Here is a 15291-nt window from a genome sequence, read left to right as displayed (position 1 = left end):
AGCTAACATGCAGACAGGAACTGCAACTGTCCTGGCCCCCACCTGTGGGTGCTTAAATGCAGACCTGAGCCTTATTTGGGAGGAGAGTCCAGGGATCACTGCTGAGTAACCATAGGGAAAATAATTCATGGCATACTGGGAGTTCCAACCTAAATTCTTACCTCTAGACAGTACTAATAAACCTTTCCATCTGATCAGTAACGACAGAGAACCAAGTCTTAAAGATTAAACTGGAGTAGAAGTTGTTTTTTCTTTTAATGAGTAATGGCTCTATTAAGTGCAATAGAATAACAGAGAGACTAAGAACCAAAACAGCAAGAATAACAACAAAAAGAAGCCGTTTATTGCCTTGGGGATGTGAAGGGGTGAGAATAGTACCAGCAAAGCCTAGGATGGATGCTGCTACAACGCTCCAGGTGGGAGATGGTGTGAATCTGAACAAAAGCAGCAGTGAAGGCAGGGCAGAGGGAGAGGAGGGAATAAATAGAAAAGACATCTAGGGGCCAGGTGCAGTGGCTCATTCCTGTAATCCCAGTACTTTGGGAGGCCGAGGCGGGCAGATCACCTGAGGTCAGGAGTTCGAGACCATCCTGGCCAACATGATGAAACCACGTCTCTACTAAAAATACAAAAATTAGCTGGGCATGGTGGTGGGTGCCTGTAATCCCAGCTACTCGGGAGGCTGAGGCAGGAGAATAGCTTGAACCCAGGAGGCAGAGGTTGCAGTGAGCCTAGATTATACCATTGCACTCCAGCCTGGGTGACAGAGTGAGATTCCATCTCAAAAAAAAAAAAAGAAAAGAAAAGAAAGAAAGAAAAGAAAAGACATTCAGGAAGTAGAATCAATGGGACTTAGTTACTGATGGGGAAGGGGGCGCTGAGGTGAGGAATCTAGGAGTGCAATGCTGACACACAATCCTTCAGCGTCCACAGTCCCAGCCACTCTAAAGGCTGAGGCAGGAGGATTGCTTAAGCCTCGGAGTTTGAGACTGCAGTGAACACTTACAGCACCACTGCACTCTAGCATGATCAACAGAGTGAGACATCATCTCTAAACAATTAAAATATAAAAAATAAATAATAAAATTAAGTGAGTTAGTATTTGGAAAGCACTTAGAACCATGCCTGCTATATAATCGAACTATGTATGTGCTTGGTATGATCGTTATTACCTTCCCAGCCAAACTGGAAGTTTGCAATGCTAGGTTAGCCAGAGTGTGACAGACAAAATTCCACATTCTGCATGAGATTCTATAAGTGTGATTTTAACAGTTTTCACCATGCCACCCTCCTATATCTGTCCTTCCAGCCATGCAGATGACTGGTTCAGGATTGGACTGTTGCTGGTATAACACCAGTAGCAATAGCAAGCCCCCATCTAGCACTGCACTTTGGATCAAGTGCTTTATTTTTTTTGAGACAGAGTCTTGCTCTGTTACCAAGGCTGGAATGCAGTGGCACGATCTCGGCTCACTGCAACCTCCACCTTCCAGGTTCAAGTGATTTTCCTACCTCAGTCTCCTGAGTAGCTGGGACTACAGGCATACGCCACCACGCCCAGCTAATTTTTGTATTTTGGGTAGAGATAGGTTTCACCATGTTGCCCAGGCTGGTCTCGAATGCCTGGCCAGAAGTAATCCACCTGCCTCAGCCTCCCAAATTTCCCAAAATGCTGTGATTACAGGCATGAGCTGTCTGAACCAATGCCCTGCATGAACCAAATTCTTTTAAATGCCATTTCATTAGGCCCTCCGGAGGATCACTTGAGGGTGGCAGAAGTGAGGTGCTGACTCTTCATGTCACTATGCTTAGTGTTTTCTCCAACTCCTGCTAAAGCTCTGTGGGGGCAAGAACTATGTCTTTTTTGCCCTTAGCATCTCCCACAGAACCTAGCACTCAGCAGTTTCAGGCAGTGAATCCAGTACAGCAGCAGGGTTAAAACTTTGGACCTTGTTCAAGTGAGATTGAAGCCACCCTCCACCACTGTGTGACCTTGAGAAGTCGGTTCACCTCCCTAAGCCTCAAATACACCATCTGTAAAATGGAAACGATAACAGGACTTTCCTCGGAAAGTTGTTGGAAGTATCAAAAGAGGAAATGCACGTAAAGCCCTTAGCATGGTGTCTAGCTTCATGCCCAAGAAATGAGTTACATTTAGTATTCTTCTTTGGATGTATTATTGTTGAATGTATGAAGCACAATTGTTGAATTGTTGAATGTATGAAGCAAGGAGTTTTAAGTAGTGAAAGCAAGAGTTAAGGAGTGAAATAGTGGGGCTTTTTTTCCTTCAAAAGAATAGTTAGAAACTGTGTGCACAGAAAGATACTTGCACAGTCATAGGCCTAGTTCCAGGAAAGGAGCAAAGGGCTCTGAGGGTGAGGAGGAAAAGGTATGAGGAAAGAACAGCCCAAAATAGATTCAGGAACCCGTTGCTTGGCCTGGAAACCTGAAAACTTAGGAGTTGCTCCTCTGAATATTATTTTCCGATTCAAAAATGTGAGCTCAATTACATTAGGATCAAAAACGCTGGCATGAGCTGCAAACAGCTGGGCTCTTGCTATAAATTCCCTGCTGTGACTGAAGCATAATGAAGTTGGGGCTTTTTTGTGTGCATTTTTTTTAACCCAAGAGAGAAAAATATAGCTCTAGAAAGTGAAGAAATGCAACTGCCCCTGTTAGACTCTATTTAAATCTATTTAAATCCAGAAATGGCAAGCCCTTGCCAGTCAAAGCCAAATGACTTCTCAAGCAACCCAGCCATGCCGAAAGGAGGCACACAGGCTTGGCAAAAGCAAGAGCAAAGCTGTGAGCGGCCGGAAATGCTGGCTTTTCTCCTCCAAACCCTGGGCCGCTTACTACCACCTTTCTGTAGTGCTCAGAAGAGCCCCTCATAGACCACTGGGGTGGCAGCTGGGCTTGGCACTCAAAGAAAGGTGGCAAGGTAAAGGTATCTTCCTCCTAGCTCGGTGGCAAGTCTTGGCAGCTGCCAAGATGGAGTTCTTGGGCACTTTTTTGCTTCACCTGGTATCTTCCTGGATCACAAAGGAACTATCAAGAAACCATAAAATGCTGAGGCATGTGCTGGCACAGGGAGGAGAGAAAAGGGTGAGAAAACAATATCGGAAATAGCAGTGACTCAGTACTGCCTTGGGCTTGGGGAAGGTTCAAGCATATGGGCCATTTAAAACCAACTGCCTGAAGTGAAGGACTGCTTTGTCCACTCATAAAATAGTCCACCAAACAAGATACTGACCATGTTTTTCCATTGTCTCTCAGTGATTTCTGAAAATTGGGGCTGTCTCCCTCAAACAGTTTATCATGACAAAACAATTTTCAGCTGGGCACAGTGGCTCACGCCTATAATGTCAGCACTTTGGGAGGCCGAAGCAGGTGGATTGCTTGAGCCCAGAAGTTCAACACCGGCCTGGGCAACATGGGGAAACCCCGTCTCTACAAAAAAAATACGAAAATTAGCAAGGTGTGGTGGCACACGCCTGTGGTCCCAGCTACTAGGGTGACTGAGGTGAGAGAATCATTTGAACCCCGGCGGAGGGGGGGGTGGCGTTGAGGGGAAGCGGCAGTGAACTGTGATCACCACTGCATTCCTGGGTGCCAAAGTGAGATTCTGTCTCAAAAAATAAAAGTAAAAACAAAAATAAACTTTCTCAGCTGGGCATGGTGGCTCACACTTTTAATACCAGTGCTTTGGGAAGCCAAGGAGGGACGATTGTTTGAGTCCAGGAGTTTGAGACCAACCTGGAAAACATAGCAAGACATCGTCTTTACAAAATTAAAAATTAAAACATTAGCCAGTGTGGTGGCATGTGCCTGTAGTCCCAGCTGCTTGGGAGGCTGAGATGGGAGAATTGCTTGAGCCCAGGAGTTCGAGGTTACAGTGAGTTATGATTGCCACTGCACTCCAGCCTGGGTGACAGAGCAAAACCTTGTCTCCAGAAACAAACAATTTTTCTCAGACCAATATTAACAATTAGTTGGACTACTCTTATGCACTGAATTATAAACGATCCTGAACTAGTAGTTACCTTTTCGTGTATCATATCTCACTTCTTCAATTATGCCATAAGTCAATGGAAGTCTGAGGTAGTATCTTGTGTTTTCAATAGAAGCCCTCAGAACCTGCATGACTGTTGATATATTAGAAACAATCCTTGGGAAAGTTGAGCTCAAATCCTGACTCAGCATGTAGTAAGTTTATGACACTGACTCCATTTTGGAACATCCCTGAACTCCAGGTGGCTCACTTGTATAAGACAGATGCTCTTAGGAGGGCTGGAGGAATTGAACTTGGGATGCAAAAAACGACAAGATACATATGGATCTCCCTGGACCATCCACTTGACTCCAGGAGGGAAAAGAGAGGGAACAAAATTATTTGTGTATCAAAATAAATCCAGAAATATTACAAAGTAGAATGGAAAATTATCATAATTTTCTTGAAGATTGAGCATGTGACTTCAAAACAAATGTGCGCTGATTTAAGGTAGTATATTGGGAAAGCACTGGTTCCTATCAGGTACACAATAAATATTCATTAAACTGCACTTTTTTGTTTACTTGCTTGTTTTGTAGGCAGGGCTTTACTCTGTCTCCCAGGCTGGAATGCAGTGGCACCATCACAGCTCACGGCAGCCTCTGGCTCCTAGGCTCAAGGGATCCTCCCACCTCATCCTCCTGAGGAGCTGAGACAAGAGGCATCTGCCACCATGCCCAGCAAACTTTTCTATTTTTTTAGAGATGAGTTCTCAGTATGTTGCCCAGGTGGATCTCAACCTCCTGGCCTCAAGTGATCCTGCCACCTTGACCTCCCAAACGCTGGGATTATGGGAGTGAGTCACTGCACCTGGCCTAAACTACACTATTGATTTTCACATATCTTTTAGTCAAATAAAAACAGAAAAGAGTAATGTATTAATCAAGATTAGTCTTGGCCGGGTGCTGTGGCTCATGCTTGTAATCCCAGCACTTTGGGAGGCTGAGGCGGGTGGATCACTTGAGGTCAGGAGTTCGAGACCAGGCTGGCCAACATGATGAAACCCTGCCTCTACTAATAATACAAAAATTAGCCAGGCATGGTGGCAGGAACCTCTAATCTCAGCTACTCAGGAGGCTGAGGCAGGAGAATCACTTGAACCCGGGAGGCGGAGATTGCGGTGAGCCAAGACAGCGCCACTGCATTACAGGCTGGGAGACAGAGAGAGACTCTGTCTTAAAAAAAAAAAAAAAAGAAGAAGAAGAAAGAAAGAAAAAAAAAGTCTTAGTTTTACCACTGAAAACTTCCCAGCAGAAAAATTTCAGATAAATTGCCAGGAGGCAGATACCACATCTGCCTAACTTTGCATATGACCCATACACTTTTGATAAGAAGGACGAACATCTTTTTCAAGTGCCTACCTGATGTGGACCCTGTCTACCTCTCCAACCTCATCTCTGCCACCTTACATTTGTCAAACTCGGTAGTTACAGAATTTTGTACATACCTTGGTTAGCTGAGTTACCCCACAGCTCTGGAAAAGAAATTCTCTCTCACTGGCCTATATTTTCTCTTTGGTTATGAGCTCAAGTGCTAAGAATAATGAGAGAGGTCATGGCATAGGTAATTGAGGAAATCACTGATGTTTTGAAATAGCCTCTGTAGAGAAATCACAAGGAAACCAAGTGGCACTAGCACCTTCAAAGGGCCTGCAAAGGAGAACTTCCTCAGCTTCCAGCTCCAACAGTTAGTTAACAGTCTGCTAAGGAGCTACAGAAAAGGTGAGGATTCATGTGAGAAGGAAATGTGCCCAGGGAGGATCGCTCCTGTATATGCACAGGCAGAGACCTTAAAGTCACCTGGTGTGGGAGACTTCAGAGAGACCCCTAAACACTGCTTGCAAAACTGCAGGATCTGATTATCCCATACCCCGTTCTCCAGGAAATCTTACGTTCCAGCCATATTCTCTATCACCCCTTAGCCTTGGCCCATTCAGCCTGGAAAGACACTTCCCTGTTCCCCATTTTCCTTTGTGTGACTAACTCCATTCACCCTTTAGATCTAAATTTTTCATCTCTTCATTCCACAGATACTTTCTGAGAGTCTGTTATGTGTCAGGCACTGTGCTGGGCACTGGAGATATAACAATGAACAAGACACAGGAGGTCTCTGGCTTGAGAGAACTTACAGTATAGGGAAGAAAGACAATAAGTAAGAAAAATAAATAGACAAGGTACTTTCAGATAATAAGTCAAGCACAGTGATGTGCTAGAAAGTGACTGAATGGCTGACTTAGATTGAAAGGTGAATGTAGTCAATTAAGTGGTGGTCTCCAAAAAGATATGTCCACCGGGAACCTCAGAATGTGACCTTCTTTAGAATAAGAGACTTTGCAGATGTAACTTAGGAAAGGCCTCAAGATTAAATTATCCTGGATAAAGTGGGCTCTAAATCCACTGACAGTCTTCCTTAAAAGTCAGAAAGGGAGAAGACATAGAGACACAGACAGAGAGGAAGGCTTTGTGAAGATGGAGGCAAGACATTGGAGCTATGCTAACACAAACCAAGGAACACGTGGAGCCATCAGAAACTAGGAGAGGCAAAGAAGGATTCTTCCCTAGAGTTTTTCAGATGGACCAGCTGACACCTAGACTTTGGACTTCAGGCCTCTAGAACTATAAGAGTAATTTTTTGTTGTTTCAAGCAACTCAGCTCTGATCATTTATATGGCAGCCGTGGGAAACAAATATATCCAGGGAGATAATTGTCTTTTCAGACAGAGTCTCCCTCTGTTGCCCAGGCTGCAGTGCAATGGTGTGATCATAGATCACTATAGCCTCAACCTCCTGGACTCAAGCAGTCCTCCTACCTCAGTCTCCTGAGTAGCTGGGACTACAGGCATGCCACCATGCCCAGCTAACTTTTAGATTTTTTTGTAGACACAGGGTCTTGCCATGCTGCCCAGGATGGTCTCCAACTCCTGAGCTCAAGCAATCCAACCATTTCAGCCTCTCAAAGGGCTGGGATTACAGGCGCGAGCCACCAGGCCCAGCTCAAGGGAGATAATTTTAAAGCTGAGCCTGGAATGACAAGAAATAGTCAGGATGGGAAGATCTGGGGAAAATGCATTCCAGATTAGGAACAGCAAGTGCAAAGGTCCTGAGGCAGGGACAAGTTTGAGGTGTTCAAAGAAGAGAAATAAGACCAGTATGGCTGGTCAAGAAGGGACAGGAGAATAAAAGTTGTTAAGAAGGAAGATCATTCAGTGAACCACAGTGAAGAATTTGAGATTTGTTCTGCAGGTGATGGGATGGTTTCAGGCTTTCCGTCACATTTAGAATAAAATCCAAACTTTTTGCTGTGAACTAAAAGATCCTCACACTGTCCTTCTCTCTTACTTTGTTCCATCTTCACGTGCTACTTTCAATAAGCAAAGCTGCTCCTCCTGCAGAGTCTTTGCATTTTGTTTCCTCCCTCCTGAAAAGTTCTGAAAGTTCTTCCAGTTTGCTCACCTGACTCCTTCAAACCATTTAAGTGTCAGCTCATATGCCCCCTCTTCAAGAGGCCTGCTCTAGCTACTGTAGAGCCAATTCTTCTTTCACTTAACCTTGTTTTATTTTTTGTATGTCACTCATCGTTTTTGAAATTGTTTTGTTAATCTATTTACTTGTTTGAAGTTTATCATCCTCACATGATTGTAAGCTCCATGAGGGCAAGAGTGTTTGAATTGAACTGTTAGGATTAAAAGGAGTTTGCTTAAGGAATTCACGACAAATGAGAATGTTCCAAGAACTGAAAAGCTACTTCAGAACTGCTAGACTATATAGTAAGAGGGTGAGGTGAGGGAGATGGGGGCGGTAAGAAATAATGTAATTGCATTTTTAAAAATATCTCTTTGGCTGCTGAATTGCAGCGATCCAGTAGTATAAGATAAATGACTATTTATTTATTCAAGAATATGTATGGGGGCTAGGCCCTGTAATCCCAGCACTTTGGGAGGCCGAAGCAGCCTAACGATTTGGGCCCTGGAGTTTGAGACCAGTCTGGGCAACATGGCAGAACCCTGTATCTATTGAAAAATAATAATAATAATAATAACAAAAATTAGTTGGGTGTAATGGCATTCACCTGTAGTCCCTGCTTTTCAGGAGGTGGAGGTGGGAGGATCGTTTAAGCCCAAGAGGAGGAGGTTGCAGTGAGCCAAGACTGTGCTACTGCACTCCAGCCTGGGTAACAGAATGAGGCTCTGTCTCATAAAACAACAGCAGCAACAAAAACAAAAGAAGATGTATGGGGCTGGTCACAGTGACTCACACCTATAATTCCAATACTTTGGAAGGCCGAGGTAGGTGGCTCACTTGGCCCAGGAGTCCAAGACCAGCATGGGCAACATGGTGAAACCCCATCTCTACAAAAAAAGTACAAAAAAATAGCCACGAGTGGTGGTGTGTGCCTGTAGTCCCAGCTACCCAGGAGGCTGAGGCTGGAGGATGGCTTGAGCCTGAGACATTGAAGCTGCAGTGATCCATGATCACACCACTGCACTCCAGACTGGGTAACTGAGCAAGACTCTCTCTCAAAAAATAATAATATTATTAATATTATGTATTGACCACCTACTACATGTCAGGCAATCTTTGGGATCTCTCAGTGAACAAAACAGACAAAAATGTTTGTCTTTTGAAGCTTGCAGTCTAGTTGGGACCAATTATGTAGCTATTATGAAAGATGATGGAGGCTTTTGTTTGGGCTAAGGCAGTGAAACTGGAGAGAACTGGTTGGATTTAGGATGTGTTTTTTGGGGAGGTGGAGTAGATAGAACTTGGTGATGGATAGGATGGATTAGACATCATTTCATCCGCGACATTCTCCCTGGCTCTCCCCAATATTAGATTAGGTATCAGAGCATCTCTTATTTACACCCATTGCTACATGCCCCATTTTTTAAACAGTCATTCGTTTGTGTCTTACCTGTATGTGTATAACACCATATCAAAACCCATGGTACAATGCTTGGCATAGAATAGGGACTCAATACCTTTATTAAGTAAATAAATTTATTTAATATTCATAATATTAATTACTAAAATAAATTTACTAACTACATAAACCAGGTCCCTTATCAGGGTAGTATTTATCACCTATCCAGTGAAAATCTCTTTCTTTTAATCTGCTGTGGTTTTATTCTGATCTTTGGTTGATGCAAAAATTTCCTTTCTAGATTAATATTATAAGCACCTCTATTTAAACTATGAAAACATTTGTGCAAAGACTGGAAAATTACATCATCTCATTATGACAGTCACACCTGATTAAAAATTGCAGAGTCAGAATATTTAAAGTTCAAGATTATAAATGTAGTGCCAGAGAGACGTTTATGAGTAATCAAATATTCAATCAGGCTGATATAACATTTAAAAGGTCAGTGGCCAGAAGCACTCCACATCTTTAAGTAATGGTCAGTGCAGTTCTATAACACCGGTCACAGCTCAGGAAATACTTTAGAAATAAATTCTAGGCGAATCAAAACTTATGGGATGCCAAAACAGCCAATAAAATTCAACAACAAAGAAAGAAAATAAAATGGCACATGCAGCTAAACACCAGAGCCTAAAAAGTCATGACTGTTGCTGTTATTTAAAAACAAAAACAAAAACCCATATCTTTCTGATGCAATGACAGAAGCAGAGATTGGAGCAATGCACTTTGAAGGTGGAGTAAGGGGCCACAGGCCAGGCAATACAATACACACAGTCACTAGAAGCTGAAAAAGACAAGGAAACAGATATTTACCCCAGAGCTTCCAGAAGAAATCAGCCCTACTCAAACCTCGACTTTAGCCCAGTGAAACTGGGTTCGGAATTATAGCCTCCAGAATTCTAAGAGAATATATTTGTGTTGTTTTAAGCCACTTAATTGCGGTAATCTGTTATGACAACAACGGGAAACTAATACAGCCTGATAATATCATGTTGTTGGCAAAGATATAGATATTTATATTAAGGAAGGCAAGGTTAATTGATATGACTACTGTATAACTATCTTGTAAATTCAACCCAGACTTACAACATAATCCCCAGGGATTCTAATCTTAAGTATTGACCCAGAATAAAAAATCTTAAGTATGTTACCCAGTAGACACGTATGAAAAGCTTCAAAGAGTTATTGATTGAATAGCAAATAAATCTATACAAAATAACCATAAATAGAAGAATAGATAAATGAATTGTGGTGCATTCAAATAATCCAATAATACATAGAAGTAAAAATGAATAACATCAGCTACTCACACCAAAATGTATCCATGTTAGAAATCTGTTAGGTGAAAACAGCATACCTCAGAGAAATACAATGTCACCATTTTTTTTTTTTTTTTTTTGAAGCGGAGTTTGGCTCTGTCACCAGGCTGGAGTGCAATGGCACAACCTTGGGTCACTGCAACCTCCTCCTCCTGGATTCAAGTGATACTCCTGCCTCAGCCTCCCAAGTAGCTGGGATTAGAGGTGCCTGCTACCACACCCGACTAATTTTTGTAGTTTTATTAGAGACGGGGGTTTCCCCATGTTGGCCAGGGTGGTCTTGAACTCCTGACCTTGGGTGATCTGCCTGCCTCAGCCTCCCAAAGTGCTGGGATTACATGCGTGAGCCATCATGCTCAGCCTTTTCAATAAATTTCAAAAGCAAGATAAAATAAAAAAGCAATGAGATTTGTTGTTGTTCTTTGCTTGGTTGATGGAGTTTTTTTGATATATTTTGAGACAAGGTCTCACTCTGTGACTCAAGCTGGAGTGCAGTGGCGCAATTACGGCTCACTACAGCTTTGACCTTCTGGGCTCAAGCAATCCTTCTGCCTCAGCCTCCCAAGTAGCTGGGACTACAGGTTTGTGCCACCGTGTCCAACTATTTTTTTATTCCTAGACATGGGGTTTCATTATGTTGCCCAGGCTGGTCTCAAACTCCTGGGCTCAAGCCATCTGCCTGTCTAAGCCCTAAAAGTGGTAGCATTACAGGAGTGAGCCACTGCACCCAGCCAAGGATATATATTTTAATTCAATGTGGTGGTTCAATATTGTGATTCTTTAAGAGAAGCAGAGGATATGAACAGGCAGGAGCTCAGAGAAAGCTTCAAATCTGACAATGTGTTAGTTTTTCAGGAGGCTGGGAAATTCAAAGATGTGATGGCTTTATTGATGTAGCAACTCTGCTACGCTACAGTTCCCAGTTATTCAAACTAATCTAGGTGTTGCTGGGGAGGCATTTCGCAGATGTATTTAAAACCCATAATCAGTTGACTTTACGTAAGGAAAATTCCCCTTGGGTAATATGGGCAAACCTAGCTGAATTTGTTGGAAGGCCTTAAAAGCATGTTTGAAGTTACCCTGGAAGAGGGAAAAGAATTCACCTGTCCTTTAGGAGTCTTTAGGGCTCATTATTTCCCTTTCCTGACTGCTTGCACTATGGTTTTTGACTTGCTTAGCCAATGCCCATATCGTGTAAGCCAATTCCTTGTAATGAATAATACATATTTCCATCCTAAAAAATAATAACTAATTCTAAAAATCTATCCAAATTTCTAGTTCCCAGTCTAAAGTTCAGAAGTATATCATGACCAGGTGCGGTGGCTCATGCATGTCATCCCAGCACTTTGGGAGGCCAAGGAGGAAGAAGTGCTTAAGGCCAGGAGTTTGAGACCAGGCGCACTTTGGAAGACTGAGGTGGGCAGATCACCTGAGGTCAGAGTTCAAAACCAGCCCGGCCAACATGATGAAATCCCGTTTCTACTTAAAATACAAAAATTAGCTGGGTGCAGTGGCACATGCCTGTAATCCCAGCTACTTGGGAGGCTGAGGCAGGAGAATCGCTTGAACTTGGGAAGCGGAAGTTGCAGTGAGCTGAAATCGCACCATTGCACTCCAGCCTGGGTGACAGAGGGAGACTCTGTCTCAAAAAAAAAAAAAAAAAAAAATTAGCCAGGCATTGTGTTATGCATGAATCTGTAGTCCCAGGTACTCAGGAAGCTGAAGCAGGAGGATGGCTTGAGCCCAACAGTTAAAGGTCACAGTGAGCTATGATGGCACCACTGCACTCCAGCCTGGGCAACAGAGTGTGACCTGGTCTCAAAATAAAATAAAATAAACTATAGGGAAACACATTAAATCTGATTGTAGTAGAGAACAAGAGCCCAGAGGAGCAAGTTCAGTTAGGCAACACGGCAAATCTGGCTTATGAACACTCATGTCCTCAACTCCTTTCTCCAGCCAAAGCTTTCAAAGGGCTCCCCACCTACGTGAGTGACTGCCATTTTCCAGGTTAGGGAACCAGGAAAAGAACCACTTGGTTGTTTCCCAGTGTTACGCAGCAATTAAACTAAAACCCAGAAGCCCTGGCTTCTGATTCTCAAGGGGGGATTAGGAAAAAAAACAAAAACCTGAGAACTCAAGAATTAAGATCTTCACATATTAAAATATTTCACTAAAAAATTCCTGCTTGTCTCAGCCCGAAATTCCTGAAATCCCACCTCCTCCATAAAGCATTCCTAGATTGATCAAAAAAGAGTGGATTGTTTCTCCAGGTTCCTAGCTTTTGTCCCACCCTGTAACTGAAATTCCCATGAGTCTATAGGGAAACCTTACCTTATTTGAATGATCAGTTTTCAAGATTAACTATTCTGACATCTGCATGTCAAAACCTGTGGTCAAAACAAAGAGACATCATATACATTGAGAAGCACATAACATAATTTTTTGTGATATTCCCATCTAAAATGCATAACCTGGAGCTAATCATAAGGAAACATCAGACAAATTCTAATTCAGGGATATTCTGTAAAATAATTGACAAGTACTCTATATCAAGCTCATGAAAGACAAAGAAAAACTGAGGAAATATTTCAGATGAAAGGAGACTTAAAGAGACACAACCACTAAATGCAATGCAATGAGTGATACTGGATTGGATCCTGTATTTATATTTTCTATAAAGGACCTTGGTGGGACAATTTGCCGACTTGAATAAAATATGCAGATTAGAAAATAGTAGTGTATCAATGTCAATATCCTGGTTTTAATAGTTGCATTGTGGTTCTATAAGCATATGTCCTTGTTTCCAGAAAATACACATAAATATTTAAGGATACAAAAGCATCATGAATATAATTTATACTCAAATTAGAAAAAATATATACATATTTATAATTAGAGAGAGAATCATAAAGCAAAGGTCATAAAATGTTAACTTGAGGCAATCTGGGTGAAGAGTATAATGACAATTCTTTGTACTATCTTTGCAACTTTTATGTAAATTTGAAATACCAAAAATTCGAAAGTTTAAAATCCATCTTTGTTCCTCTAGTCTGTTTTGGATGGGAAATTCATACACACATTATCCTCTGTGCTACTAGAGGTAGCTGCAGTTAGTTTAAAAACATATAATAACATTTGAATATAAAAAATAAGTTCACTTCAATTTCAAAAACAGACCTATATCACATTGTGAGGAGAAGGTGGAGGAGGAGATGCAGAGTTCAAAATAAACCTGGTAAGATTATCCCAGGGCTGCTATACAAATCAGCTTGAGAATCGGTGCCCTAAAGGGAAGAGTGCCATCTATACACAAGTTGCCCTGCCGGGTGCCTAGCAACTTGCCAAGCACCAGCATCTATTCTGAGATGTTCCTCCAGAGTGCCAACTTCCGTCAAAAGCCATTGCCGCAGTATTCCATTTGACCACCCGAGGGCGTGCTAAAATTACTTTTTGTAACTCAGGGATTTCCAGCAACTGAGGAAGAAGATACCTGAGGGCTGAGTCTTTGGGATCTTCCGTCCCTTTGCAGATTCCTCCTGATGGGCTAGAAAAGAGTCGCAGTGGCAAACTGACACAAGAACAGAAAATGAAACACCGCATATTCTCACTCATAGATGGGTGATGAAAAATGAGAACACATGGACACAGAAAGGGGAGTACTGAACAGTGGGGTCTATTGGGGGGAAAAGGGGAGGGCCAGTGGGAGGGGGAGGTGGGGAGGGATAGCCTGGGGAGAAATGCCAAATGTGGGTGAAGGGGAGAAGAAAAGCAAAGCACACTGCCATGTGTGTACCTACGCAACTGTCTTGCATGCTCTGCTCATGTACCCCAAAACCCATAATCCAATAAAAATTAAAAAAAAAATAACAATTAAAAAAAAATTAAATGTTAAAAAAAATTTTGGAAGAAAGAAAAAAAAAAAAAAGAAAAGAGTCGCAGTGATAGTTTCAACCTTAGCAAAACCGTGATGTCTTCAAAGTTCAGCCTCAGTGTCTGCCTGCATTGCCAGCCCCCTTTTTGCCTTATTGCTGAAGTGCCTTCGATTCCCCATACGCCCCTTTTTCCTCTTGGCCTCTTTCCCCCATCCTACAACACCTTTGCTCAAAGCACTCATTCCCACTCATGTGTAAGGCTAATAACGATGATAATCACCACACCAGATGTGGGAGTATAATAAATTGATAATGATGATAAGCGTGATGGCAGCATGTGCTCCTCTCAAGGGAGAGTTGAATGTTGAAAGACTCCATGCCTTAAAGCCTCAAAGCTGATGAAGGAGACTGGAGGGGAGAGGGCAGTCTTTATTACTCTCCCGAAATTGCACCTTGAGTGCCTAACTCGAGTCTGGTTACCACTGAGGTGGCCAACGAAAGAGGGCGCCCGGGATTGGTGGAGGCAGGCGGCGGGGGCGGGGGGGGGAGGAGGTGGAAGGGAGGGGAGGCTGGGGAGAGGGGGATTGGGCAGGGGAAGCAGGAGCGGGGGCTTTGAGTTTCAAGGCTGAAAACTGAGCTCTAGAAGGGCGCTGGCTGAGTGATAGAAAGGCAGATGGAGTGAAGAACTGTCACCACGGGATTTAGCAAGTCCCCAGGGTTATCGCAACCTAAGAAAAAATGGAATAGCACAACTAGAAAGCATAGATTGCTTACCCTGTTTTAGTCACCATTCTTCCACCTCCTAAAAGCAGAACATCCTTTATTTTATTTGTATTGATATATATCAGTTGTATATATTTGGGGGTGCATATATTTTGATACTTGTCTACAATATGTAATTATTAAATCAGGGTAATTGGGATATCCATCACTTCAAACGTTTATCTTTTCTTCGTGCTGGGAGCATTACAATTCTCTTCCAGCTGTTTTGAAATATACAATATATTTTGTGAACTATAATTTCCCTAGTGGACTATCAAATACTAGAACTTATTCAATCTATCTAACTCCCTCTTCCCTGCCCAGTCTCTGGTAACTGCCATTCTTTGTAGGAATCTCCTGTATT

Source organism: Callithrix jacchus, chromosome X (genome assembly GCF_049354715.1).
Source record: "Callithrix jacchus isolate 240 chromosome X, calJac240_pri, whole genome shotgun sequence".
Classification (NCBI taxonomy): Eukaryota; Metazoa; Chordata; class Mammalia; order Primates; family Cebidae; genus Callithrix; species Callithrix jacchus.
The sequence above is the reverse complement of the archived record's forward strand: the minus strand, read 5'-3'. Positions refer to the sequence as shown.